The sequence below is a fragment of the Lagopus leucura genome, unplaced genomic scaffold (genome assembly GCF_019238085.1).
Source record: "Lagopus leucura isolate 7727_CA_CO unplaced genomic scaffold, USGS_WTPT01 Super-Scaffold_73, whole genome shotgun sequence".
Lineage (NCBI taxonomy): Eukaryota > Metazoa > Chordata > Aves > Galliformes > Phasianidae > Lagopus > Lagopus leucura.
Window position 1 is genome coordinate 91633759 of NW_024962252.1, and position 13890 is coordinate 91647648.

A 13890-nucleotide genomic window follows, 5' to 3' on the forward strand; every position below is an offset into this window, starting at 1 on the left:
GTAGGTGAGGTGGTCCTAGGCAGCCTGAGTGAATCTGGGGTTCCTTGCATTGAACTGCTCTGTTTAGCAAATTTTCCCTGCCAGATATTCAGCAGTAGTAGTTCTGACGTGCAAAATTTCTTTACAAGCAAGAGTCTAAGGGGATCTCTAATTTATCTTACTGTATGGGAACCGTTAGGTCACAGCCTGAACCAGTGATTGAGCACCTGGTGAAGGAGTGTAGCCAGCCCTGGGAGCACAGGTGGAAGCAATTTGCCTGTGCCCCCTAACCTCATTTAAGGGCTGGCAGCTGCGAGGGCAGGTCTCTGCTTGGAGATGGTGTCCTCTGGAGAGTTTGGCGAGCTCTAATCCTCAGAAAGAGGTAAGCGCTTTTTTCTTTATTACTGGATTGTGAGTGCTACCTTTCTTGGTCTTAAAGGAACTGTATTTGCTGCTGCCCAACCTTACGCTTATCTTCTTTCAATTTCTCAACTGATTTCTGAAACAGTGCAAGTAAAGGGAAGCACGCGAGTTGTTGTAGCTTTCCAAATTTCCACAGAGGGAATAGCGTCTAAGTATTGCCTCTAAGGCTTAGATTTTCTTTAGATTAAGTAGGTGATGTTAAAGGAAACCATTCAGTGAATGGCATTGTTATGAGGCACTCCTGGCGTCACATTGCCCTTCCTTGCTTGTACACCATTGTGTAGTTGAATGCCAGCTTAATGTGCCTCTAACAGCATCTATCTATCTGCTGAACAAGGCACGTGCATGTTGCTTCAGGAGGACTGAAGTACAAAAACTGAGAGAGCAGGAAAAATCTCTAATGTAAGGAAACATATTTTTCAGTTCCTGCTGTTCTTTGTTATTACTCTTTTCCCGTCTATCCACTTACCCTGCTGCCCTAACTTTTGACACTTTTAATTTATCTGTTAGCTGTGATTAAGATCATGCTACATTCATGAGGAAAGACTCCGCTTGCCAGGAAGCTTTCCTGAGGTATTGCAGCTCTAGCAAGGGACTATATTGTGCTGTAGTCAAATATAAAATTTATTAAATACTCATTTAGAAAAAAATCTGCAAGTTTAATTCCTGTTGTATTTGTGATGCGTATATCCATTGTATGTAATTATATTTATGAGAAACATGATGTACAAAATCTTGCAGCACAGTGCAGCAGTGCAAATTTGATGAAGCTTCCTTTGTTATCGTGAACATCAACTTGCACTTTTTTTTAAAAAAAGCAAGCAATACAAATGTTTTATGAGACAACTAAGTTTTCCAGAGTCAATATTAGGAAAAAGATAATGGCATATATATATATAGATCTATCTATCTATATGTATATATATAGAAAGTGGGGCTGTAACAGGTCATGGGCTTGCTGAGGTTTTCACCAGTAGATGTATAGCAGGCGTTGTGGAAACATCCTTGCTCATAAGAATGTTTGGCTTCATTTCTATGGACTTTTCATTACAGTTTGTTCTGTTTTCATTTTTTTTTTTTTTTTTTTTTCCCCACTCAAGTTTGAAACTTCTATTTCAGCATCAAATAGAGTAAAAGGCTTTTGTTTCTTATGCTGGGGCTAGCTAGGTATGTCAGACTTTTGCCACGTACTATTTTTGTATTTGTAGAATTTAAGATAAAAATAGGTTAGATAACCATCACCCAGCCCACTAGACAGCTGCTAAAACATGTTAAATTCAGATGAGGCCAAAGCAATCTAGGAAAACAGCAGAGACCCTGCACTGTCAAATCAAAGCAAAACCAACTTCTATTATTCATAGCAAAAATAAACATCTGCTGGGTTTTATGGGACGAGCAGTGCTTTTAGAGTTGGCCATATACCGTTACACAGTGAGTGATCTATATCACTTTGTATGGAGAAAGTGGGATGAAAGTGAGTAGAGCTACCCCTGAACAAAATACTCTGGATTTAAGTGTGATAGCATGAACTGCACTGCTTTAACACAATAGACACTTGAGATGTTATGTTTTCAGTGCCAGGAAATGCCTCCTGCTAACGTCAGTTGGAGCTGATGAACAAGAAGCAAAAATAACTTGTGCTACTTATGTATATTTGAAATCCTTTAACTTGAAATTATAGCAGCGTTTCTGAGAATCGAGCTTTATGCCTGCTATGTAACACAATATAACCAAAATCATTATCCTAGTACTGATACTGCATTTTTCCACATTTTAAAAGCAGGACCATGCCTGACTCTTGCAGTTATACTGTGAGTTGGAAAGCAAGATAGTCTTATCGCTCATACTGCTATGTAACAGTCAAGAGATTTGACTCTCTTTTGAACAAAGAATTTGCTGAGAACTCAGCTGAGACTGGGGCTGCAGTCTACCCCAGGTGGCTCTAAGTGGCCCTTTAGCTGGTGGGGAACGTCAGCATTATGAAACCCGTGTGCTCTTGCCCTTAATCATGGTCTGCTCTCAGCGCCAGCACCTGCTGTGATTTTGTTATCTTACACTAAGGCAGGCAACTTGCACTCTTTTGCTATTTTTTCTGAAAATTGCATTTTGATGTAATATACAAGATTTTGTTCCAATATAGTTGTAGAAGCATAGTTCTTGAGATTATGTCCTACTTGTTATCTATTTACATCCACTGATTATGCCCTCAGGTACAATGCTTATCTGGTCTGGGGTGTTTCAACTACTTACAAAACTGTTGTTGAATTACAGCTGACAAAACCAAGTTTATCAGATCTTCTTGCAGGCCTTTTCAAGGTACTCTAATGTATTTTTTGTCATCTAGAGCATGCTCATGAGCTTGATTGCTAGATGTGTAGCTCTGCTGGATTCAGAATGCAAATGCCCTCATATGCTTTTTGTTATCTTTACCATCTTTTAGAATGGTAAATTCATTAAATGAGTGCTCTGTATCTAAATGTATCATGTACTATTTACCAACCACCAACTACAAAATTTTAGCAATACTTTTTGGCTAGATATTATATTGGATACTGAAAATGATTAAGGAGCTACTATTGATAGTGTTATGTATTTTTTTTAAACATTAAGCAGATTCTGAATTAAAGCATATTATGTACACAAAGCAAATCAAGCGAGCGTGAAATCTAGAGTTGCCTTCCATGTTGCTGTAGCTCTGTGTGGCTTTGCCCTCCTTTCCCATGTAATTTCCATGCTTTACAAACAGATGAAATTTGCTGTATACCCTGTACTGATCTGACTCATTTTTTCAGGAAAGGGTTTGAAAATAAATATTTCTATGATTTTAAGGAATCTCTTTACAACTATTTAGGTAAATTACTGTGTTCACACTGGCCTCCAAACTGGCAACATAAGTGCATAACAGCAGCACAAGTCATCTCCCCACATAGTGCTAATGGGTGTAGAGACTTAAAATTAAGCTAAATTCATTTTTTGGCTCTGTTGCCAAGAGGCACAAAAATGAAGTGGAAAATGTGGCAGTTAAATTAGGAAAGAGTAAGAGATGGTGCTTTTATCTAATGGAAGGATGTAGCACTGTATGAAGAGGAAGAGTTTGACAATGGGTATGAAGAAAAAAATAATGAGAGGAAATTATTAAGAGGAGAAATTTAGATTTTAATATCAGGGAACTTATCCAGACAGTGAAATCTCTTACAACCTGGGTTTGTCTCTCAAGGGAAGATGTTCAAACTTGATTGCTTTGGGCATTTTTAAGTAAGTCTTGTCAAATTGTGTGGAAAAAGTGCAGAGAACAATAACAAACTTGCAGAGGAGTACACTAGGTGATGTGCTAAGCTTTGCCACCTCTTATTTTTGATTCTTTTGTGGCAGCATGAGTGACACCAATTACAGGGGCAATTTTTGCTGAGAGGAGACCCGTTTTCTAAGAGCTCAGCTGTATTATTGCCTTGGTCTGAGCTGCAGACTTCAAGAATGGAAGTTCAGAATGAAAAAACTAATGCTGTATTTGGGTGATATCTTGTATGTCAAAGCTTCTCTTAGGTGACCACATAAAGTGGTCAGAGAGAAATGTTCATTGGGCTGGGAAAATGGAAATTAGTTGGACTGTGAGGACCCAGAGATATGTTCTGCTTGCCTATAAAATGAGAGGTTGCTTCTGGGAGCCTGGGGAAGGATGTCTCCATGTGCCCTGAGTCTGTTCACACGCATTATTTTACAGCTTTCCCCTCACAGTAGGCAACATCAGAGTGAGAAGGCAATAAATTACAGTCATTCCAGAAAAGATCACTTTTCCTCTCTGTGGAACTGTTAACTGAAATTAATAAAGAAAAGTTTAAAGTTTAATTATGCCCTTCTCCTCCACCCAGAGGAGGCACTCAGGAAACAAACAGGCTGTAAACACAGAAGAAAGTAAGCTGTGAAAATTGCTTGTATTCTCATTAGTTGCCGTGCAGATTTTGTATAGTCACATTTAAATTCTGTTGACTAAAATACAATATGAACTCATTTGTGTCAGGTGCAGGCACATAGGTATGTCAGAGAACAGATACTAAAAACATTGCAACTTCTTGTGGAAGGGAACAAATCATCGAAGAAAGAAGTCCAAGAGTGCAGACTCCAGACAGAGAGGAAAAGATTGCTTCTTCCAGGAAGCAAGTCCCCTGGGACTGCAGTAACCAGCAGCCCTGTCCTTAGTGGCTATGCGGCCGGAGTTCAGATGTTTTTAATGTTGTCTGTCTGTCTGAAAGTCTGTTTCTTCTACTTGCTTGCTAACAAGGTGTGAATATTTGATTAAAAACAAGTATGAAAACTGGGGAAAAAGAAAAGGAAGTTAAGCCTATGTGTGAAAGACTGTGCTGTGCTGAGGGTGGGGTGAAACTCTGCCTGCCCGATCTGCAGATGTAAGAGGCAAAGAAAAACTTACCTGCGCTTGCTGTTCTGTTTTTGTGCATGGGGCATTGTGCTTGTGCCCCGGCCCTTATTTCACCGTTAAGTGTCTCTGTTTTGGGTCAGTGGTCCGTAGGGCTCACTGGAGGAGCATTGCCTCCTGCTACCGGTTGTAGAAGGGACAGGCTGTGACTTGTCCTTGTAGCCTGTGAGTTTGTACTTAATGGCTACCCTTTAAGCAGAACTGAAAATACTTCAGTCTTTTATAGTGCTATGGATTTGCCCATCATCCATCGCTCTGATTGCTGCCATCTGTTTAGTAGATTCATTTGTGGTCTCTGTTTCTACAGTTACCATGAAAGGTCTCTAGATCAGGGACTGTAACATTATAGTGTTAGTAAAGTATCCAGCATGGTAGGTGTCCAGTTCCATTTTGAGACCAAGGGGGAGTATTACACTTCCAGTTATGTCTTTTGTTGTTATCCATTGTAAATCAAATCCTATTTCCTTTTTTCCGTAATGGTGTTCTCATTGTCTTGAATGGGAGGTTTATTTATTCATGCCAGAATACATGAGAAGTCTGTACTTTCATCATGCTACTTCACTTTCACTCATTTTTAATGAACTGATAATGCTCAAATGTTTGAGATTAATGCTGGTTATAAACACCTACATGCTGACCTATTGGAGAATTTTCATGTGTCACTGATCAGATTGATTTCAGAGAACTCTTAAAAAGGGTGGCAGAAGGGTGGCAGTGTATGTGACAGTACATCATATAAACTACAACAATACACTGTAATTAAAATAGACTAATATATGTACTCTGAAATGCTACTCACAGAAAAGTAGTAATAAATATAAATGGCTTACTGTGCTTCTGCCTTCATTTTGGAAAGGCTGAGAGGGATGGCACTCTTCAAAGGTTGTCTGTTTCAGCTGCTTTATTAGAGAGATGCTGAGCAAGGAACTATTGATCCTAACAGCATAGTGAATTTAAGATGAGATCTGACAGTATTTGCAGGAGTAAGGCTTGATGCTTTTCTCTACCCCCATACGCATCATCTCAAGATATTAAAAACAAAAAAAACAAAAAAAAACAAAAAAAAACTTGAGTAAATTTAGATTTCAACATGTGAAAAATCCAGGCTCCGTGGGATACAGGCTTTTTGAATTCCTCCCTGTAAATGACTTATTCCAAATAATTATTTTGAATTTGTACCTTTTTCTTCCATGTAGCTTCAAAACATGTTGTAGTAAGCAATCAAACTTACAATGGCAAATTTCTTCATTAAGCTTCAGCCACAACTGTTCAACCATGGGCAAGTTGGACTAGATTATCTTAATGGTCATTTCCAACCTTGATGATTCTATGATTCTAAGTTATTTAGGATACATGTGCTTAAGTTATATCTATTACTTCTGGAGCTACTTAAAATGATCTTTGGAAACTTGAGGGAAGGGAGCTTACCTTGTGAAAATGCAAGGAAGAGTTGCAGTGAATGTTGCGATTCTCTGCAAGGAAGGAAGAGACTTTGGAAAGGCTATTCTGTGTCCCAAGTACGGAGCTGTGACATGTGGATACTGGCTGATAGACATTTGCCCAACCTTTTGTTGATATTAATGTTGGAAAAGGCTTGGTTGGCAGCCTGGTCCACTTGATACATAGTTATGTAGAGTGCTGTATCTAAATTGCATTCATAACACACGGGGAGCAATGGGTATCCTACCTACTGAAACATCTTGTTTGTGTTCCTTTCTAGCTATCTCTGTAGACCATCAGACTAAATTCTTCAGTGCTCATTCATGACTAGCACTGCTTCATTCAAAGCTGCTTATTGGTTCTCATTCCTGCCTTTACCCTCTTTCCTACTTGATACAAAACAGACTCCAGCTGAGGTTTCCCTGACATTGAGACACACTTTTTGTAGGGTGTGTTGCTATTCCTAAAAAGCGAAGTAGGATTTGTCTTTGTGTGTGTGTGTGGCTTTATTTTTTTGTTGTTTTTAGCATGAGCTGCATTGACTTGAAACTACGAAAAGGGGCATGGTGATAACTCATTAAGGTTTAAAATCCAGGAACAGCAGCCAACTGCTGTTAGGTTTTTGTCACTGCTGAAAATGTGACACCTCTAGTTTGCTGTTCCTCTCACTAATATCACCATTTGGAACTCTGGAAGTCCAGAGATATTAAATGTATAATCTGAGAAAGTGGGACCTTTAATATTTTTGTGAACTGTCCTAGTGTAATTGTCAGAAGGAGCAGCTCTTGGATCTGGACTTTATCAAACTCCTGTTATCTGAACTTGCCATAATCTCATTTGGGTCAGGAGTTTTAATTGTAGCCATTTTGATGGATCAGAAAGTATCTTAGACAGCTGAATAATTTTCTTAATTGAGATTTGGAAGCTAAACCACATGGTGTTGGTTGTTGTTATTTTTAGTGTAAGGAAGGAGAAGAAAATCTTGTAATGAAACAATGGTTTTTTTTGGCTAATTTGGACAAAAGAAAAAATTCATTGCAATCCAAATCTTGCACTGATCTAGATAATCTGGAAGTTGTGAAGCAAGAGGTAGTGTTAAGCAACAGCTATTGCTTAGATGTCTAAGTCCAGCTGAGACAAAATAGAGGTCAAGTAATGGCATCAGTCTTAATAGTAAATGCTTTCATTTCCATTGAATGTATCTCAAGGCAAGAAATTAGATGCCAGGGAAAAAGGTGTCTGAGGAAATTTAACTCTGATTCTAAGAGACCACCTTAAAACTGTGTGTTCTTAGGGACAGATATGGAAGGCGTTAAGGTGTATAGTTTTATGCCTTCCAATCTGAGAGTTTGCAGAAAGTTGAATTAGTCGATAGGAGATTTCATACATGTTTTTACCTTACTGGAAAAAAATCGCGATAGCCATTCTCTCCTTTAAAGTGGGAAAGAACTCTATTTTAAAAATAAGAAAATAACGTACCTAACAGCTAATAATGAAAATGGTCATTGTGGTTGAATGCATGATCTGCAGGTCATTTCTCTTGTAACTAAATTATGCTTGAGTTTATGTTGTTCTGTATTGAAGCCAAGGAATGAGTATTGCAAAACTGTAACTTAATGCATGAAATCTAAGTAAGACAGGTCTTTTCAAAGTGTTTGCTTTTAAATTGTCTTCACAGCTTTACTAATTCTTGTATGGTGTGTATGAGGACTACTCCAAAAGTAATTCCTCCTATTTTAATATGCTAGCACATAATGTCAGAGACAGATATTGGTGGGATGGCAGTAGAGGTTGAACCTTCCCACCAGTAATCTTTTACATGTTATTGCCATGTGACAAATGGTAGCAGTGGGTCATTCTGACAAAATGGCATCTGACATGGATGTGTGTATGAAGCAAAGATGTGGAATTGAATTCCTTTATGTGGGGGGGAAAAAAACAATATGCATTGACACTTGCTGATTGTTTATAGAGCCCGAACACTGGATATGTGCACAGTGAAGCACATGAGTGGGTGATGCGTTTCAGCAGAGGTGACAGCAACACGGGGTCATTTCCTCTGGTGAAGACTTTTACAATGATAGTATGCAGGCTCTTATTTATCACTGAAAATGCATAGCTAAGGGTGGTGACTATTCTGAGACTATTTTGTAGGTGAGAACTTGCTCTATAATATAGTGTTATTACACTCCTTGTATCTGTTGTAGTTTTCTAGGAAACAAATAGGAGGCATTACTTCCAGAGCAACCAACATCATTGTACTGTTGAACCTATAGAAGCTAGTTACATTGTCTGTGGTTATATATATACTTTCAAATTACACTTTTTTACATGATGTCCAAACTCTAATTTTTGCCTGTCTGAAGTAATGAACAGTTTGAGTAGCCATAGGTTGATGGGACAGTGTCTGCTAGTAAACTGATGGCAGCAGAGGCTGCACTTGAATTCTGTTTTCAAACCCCTTCTGTCACATTGACTTGTCCCACTCAGTGGCTTTCAAGTGAATCTATCTCCAAAGTCATGCCTCTACTAGTCAGCAGAGGATGCTTCTGTGTTGGAGTCATCCAATATTCAGAGGAGTAATACACATCAATTCATTGAGAGCTTTCTTAACAATTAATACTCTACCTTGAGGTAAAATTGGCTAGTTTGCCAGTAATTATTAGTAAGCATTACAGATAAGACAATATTAGGCAAATACATTCCTATAAAAACCTGAAGAACTCTTTGGTACACCATTTGTTCCACAAGGAAACCGGGTACTCTCTAAGAACAAGTCTCAAGCAGTATTTCCACCACCCATGTTGCCTGTCTGGGGTGATGTTAGAATAATTTTTTAGTAATCCTGCTGTCAGCTGTTGGGATAGTACTGCTGCACCATGTTTGTGTCAAAGCTGGGAGCCTGGCAGAGGAAACACTTAGCATGTTGTGTAATTTTCCTCTCTGCTATTTGATTCTTATCCTCCGGTTGATCTCCAAACCTGGTAGTCCATTTTAAAATTTCCCCTATAATAAAATGCCTCCTGCTGACCTGTAGAATAGTGGACTCTCCTTTCCCCCTTGCAAATGTGACCGGTGCTTCTGATAACTGTTGAATGTTGAGCTGTGGTGGTGTTTTCTCTTACTGTGAGTATTTTGTTCTTTACAGTTGATTAACTAATTTGCACAGCTTGCTCTGTGGTGAAGGAACCTGCCCAAAACTTCACTACACTGATAAAAATGAGTTAAATGAGGATCTCTGTTGTACAGATGAATTGTTAGGTGTCTAGATCTTTTGATATTTTTCAGGATTGTCCATACTGGTGTGGTCTTTATACCTTCAACTGCTATTGAATTGCAACCTGTACTGTGATGCAACAAGTCAGATGCCTCGTTTTAGAGATTAGCTCTTTACTTCTGAAATGAAGTGGGAGTGGCAAAAGAGGAGTGAGAATATAGAAAAAATTATGATGAATCTTGTGATACTTTAAATTTCTCCTTAATTTCAGAGTATAAATATTGTTAAGAGGGAATGAGCAATGTTTCAAGATACCTGTTAGGAGAATCTTGTGTTCAAGTACTGGAGTGTATAACATCTTTTTTAGATAATATGCTGATACTGTATATGGCTTTTAACATACTGTTTATTCTAAAGCATTCCTATGTGGTCTTCTGCATTCAACACTGATTTCTGATTCTTTGTCTTTACTGTCTCTTCACCTTCTACCTTTCATCCTTTCATCTTTATTTTTCCTATTACTTGGTGTATTAATCGTATTCTTATATCTTGCAGATAGGCATCTTGTTCCCATTTACCTTGTGCAGGGGAAGGGGTGGTAGCCAGCTGCCTTGGGAAGATAAGTTCTCATGGAGTAACTGGTTTTGCTTCCCTTGTTGTTGCATCCTGATAAACCTCTCTGTTTCTATTTAGCTTGGTAAAATGACATACAGGCACTAAATACTTGCACAGCAAACATATTTCCAAAGCCATCTAATGTGTGTAAGAACTGATTTTCAAAGACTAGGGAATTTTATTCTCCAGTTTATGTACAGTCAATTTAAAAGGCTGCCAGTATGATTCAAGTGAGATTTACATTCTGTAAGGGAGAGGCTGAAGCCCAAACCAAAACCCATTAAATACACTGGAAATCTTTCCATGGCTTTTGGGCCCCAGATCTGGCCTTGGCAACCATGAAAAGTAAGAGGCAGAGGAATATTGAGTCCACAGGCTTTTTAGCCAGTCATTTTTACATAATTACATGAAAATATTCTCAGAGCAAGCAATTCTGCACACACACAAATCCAGTGACAGGAAACTGTTCATAAGGGTAGCCTATCCAGAGAGCAGGTTTGTTAATAGTTATATTTTTTTTACTGAGACAATCATATGCAGTTAAAGTTCAGGGGAAATGATGGCTACAGCAATGGTAGTGCAGAAGTGTTCCCAGCATATTTGCTTGCAAATAAAACTTGGTCAGATATAGAAGGCAGATGGATGTTCTAATCTTGAGATAAAGACTCCTGATGAGGAAGCTTGACATTTTTCTTTCCTTCTCAAAATTTATTTACTGTACTTATTTTTTGGAGAACATAAATTAGTTAAGTCTGAACGCTGGTGGTAGAGAGAGAAGGTAAAAAGTTGCAGGGAAAGGTAGATGCAGCGAGGCAAGCTACAGCTTCACTGCATGGTGGATCACGAGTACTTAAAATTCCCATTTCCTCATGTAATTATTGCTATAAAAGGGGAAAAAAAAGCAAATAAAAATCACAAATGCACTGTGTCTTTATTCTAATCCTGGCAGATAGTTAAGCATTTTAGCTTTTCTAGAGTAACTCACAGGTATCTTGTGAGATTGCAACTTCCTGGACAAGAGGTATCTTTGCACTTCTTTGACCACTCTTCCTTTATTCTGTTACAGTCAAACTGTGGCTGTACAGTCTCTAAAAAGTTAAAAACAAACAAAAAAAAAGAAAACAAAAAATCGTTAGGTTTTTCTCATGTACACTCATATCTGACATGAACAATATGTTTTACAATAACATGTTGTACAGTTTGCAATTTAAATAGCATGTACTGATGTGCTGTGTAGTTAAATGTTATTGTGTATTCTCAATTTGAGATAGATTGACTCAACTCAAGCTTTACAGGGCTTGAAAAGATTGTACAGTGCAAGTCATTACTGCCTAAATGTTGCAGAGTGTTATGGTGAGCAAAGACAAGTGTCAAATCCTTTTATCTAAGGACAGAATAATTCCCCATTTTAATCCTAAAACAAATGCAATTTGTGAAAAGTCAGACATAAAAGACTTGCATTTTGATAGACTCTATAAGCAGATATTGGAGTAAATGCAATCTTCTGAGAGACATATCATGCCTGTGGGTTAGAACAAACTCTGCTAGTAATTACTGGGGGAAGGCTCTGACAAATAAATGGTAGGTGCCATGTCTGAGCTTTGTCTTTGCCCTTTGTGGATTGTGATTAGACTATCAGCATTATTTCAATAGTACTTTTTTGTTCTGATTAATACTACATCACTTCCATCCCCAATCCAGTTGTGATCAAATAAACATAGCTTGAGTTTCAAAAAATAAACACCGTTCTTGCATTTTCATTTATCTTTCCTAGCATTAAATGCACTTCAGACATTTTTCTTTAATTAGCAGCATTTGAATTTGAGTGGTTGTACTTGTAAGAGTTTTAACAGATAGATGCTTATTTTGACATCTGACAGTATTAAGGTTGAACTTGCGTATGCTACTGGCTTTAACTTTGGAATTGCAAACAGTTTTCTAGTAAAGATTGAAAGCTTGCACGTTAACAGCTTGTTTCAGATATCTCAAAGGTATTGCATAGCCTTTCTTTTCATAAGAAATATAGTGGCAGATGCTATTGCTAGTAGTGCTAAAAAGCATCAGTTTGTGTCTCTCTGTGGACTAAATTCAAGTTCTATTAAAATCAGTGGAAAGGTTTTGCCTGCCTGCCATGAAAGCAGAGCAGACCTTACGTCTTTGAACTACGTGAGCTGAAAATGCCTTTGGTGCACAAAACTTCTTAGTCTATAGTTCTGAAGACTGGTGCTGACAACAACGGGGGTTGTTTTCATTTTCCCATAAAGTAACTTAGGAATGTGCACTTGCTAATTCAAAAAACATTTAGGTGTTTTAGAAGTTTATTTTCTTGTAAGCTGCAAGAGACGCAGCAATAGTTCGTAATTTAGAAGTGCAAAACTACTGCACACAAGATCTCTTGTGGCGTTAAGGCTAATGATGTAAGTGGGCCTAATTCAAAAACTGTTTCTGTATTCCACTTCTTATTTTTCGTGTGAGAGGTTCTGCGATTTCATGCTTTTCATCATGCATGTGTTGATAATGTCTGATGTTTTTTTTGCTTGCCTAGAAATTACTGAAGGAAATTCTTCTAATATCAGCTGCCTGTCCATATCAAGGGCCAGCTTTGATTTTTTTTTTTTTTTTTTTTTTTAAGCTAATAATGCTATTAGTGCTGTGAATTTTAGTGGGGTTAACCTTTGCATGGATGTTACATACATGCACAGGTGCCTGCAGCAGTGCAAGCTCAGAACATGGGATGTCTGGGAGCAGTTTGAGGTGGGATTGTAACCAAGTGCATGGCCACTAAGGATCTGTAAAATTCATTCACTGTAGATTTATAGACACCTGAATTTCATTAGTTCATGGCTTGGTTCCTATGTGCCATTTACCTTGCTGTGCTGTTGGTCCATGAAATTCTGTCATGGTTAGGTAAGTGGTCTGGAGTACCTGTGATGCTTGAAAACTGGGGAAGATGGCATTTCCTCTGGCATTTAAATGTTGCTCTGTATTGTTCCTTGTGACTCTGAGGCTTGCTGAGTGGATCGTTTCATGAAAAAAAACAAAAACAAAAACAAAAAAGCCAACAAATTTTCTTTCTCTCTTCCACTTGCCGATATTGAATCCATCACTCTACTATAACAGTAAAACATCCCAACGGTGGTTTTAGCTTACACTCGCTATTCAATGAGCTGAAGAAATGCTGCTTTGACTTTTGCTATCAAGCTGCCATAGATGGCTGTCAGCAGTGTCCAGACATTATAAAAATGCTGTCCTGGTAAGCATGCAGATTGCATTCAAGACCCTCCCCAGAAAAGGCCTCCTTTACGCTCCTTATTCAAACAGGAGGTTGCTGTGCTGTGGGGGATTGCACGGTAGGAGAGCAGGGCTGCTTTCCTTCTGTCAGAACAGTGTTCTGTCTTTTGAGGGCTTTTCTCCTTGGCTGCTCCTTTCACCAACTGTGAAATGAAGAGCAACCAGTATGGATGAGTTACTGCCAGCTCTTTTTTTAGATGGATTGAGTGAATAGCTTTGTGAACCAATTGAAGCTCAGCCTCAGTCACCTTAGTCCTCCTCCTGTCTGTTGGGGCTGATGGTTGACAGCTTTGTGAGAGAAATAGCCAGGTATTGTGATATACAAAAATTGGAAAATGATTCTATCGTCTTTTCTTCATGCAGCAACTTCCCTTTTACACTGCAAAGAAATGCAATGGAAGACTTTCTGATCTATTTATAAAAATAGACTTCATTTATTTAGCTTTATTGCTGGGAAAGTGAAGATATGCATATATCCACATAAATATATATT

The 13890-nt window shown here is 38.3% G+C and overlaps 1 long non-coding RNA gene across 1 annotated transcript in view; it reads left to right on the forward strand.

The window, feature by feature from the left end:
- Positions 1–342: 342 nt before the first annotated feature.
- Positions 343–13890, forward strand: part of LOC122183803 — a 61581-nt gene continuing 48033 nt past the window's right edge. The window contains exon 1 of the long non-coding RNA XR_006180367.1: positions 343–361. This is a non-coding gene — a long non-coding RNA (uncharacterized LOC122183803). The remainder of the gene's footprint in view (positions 362–13890) is intronic.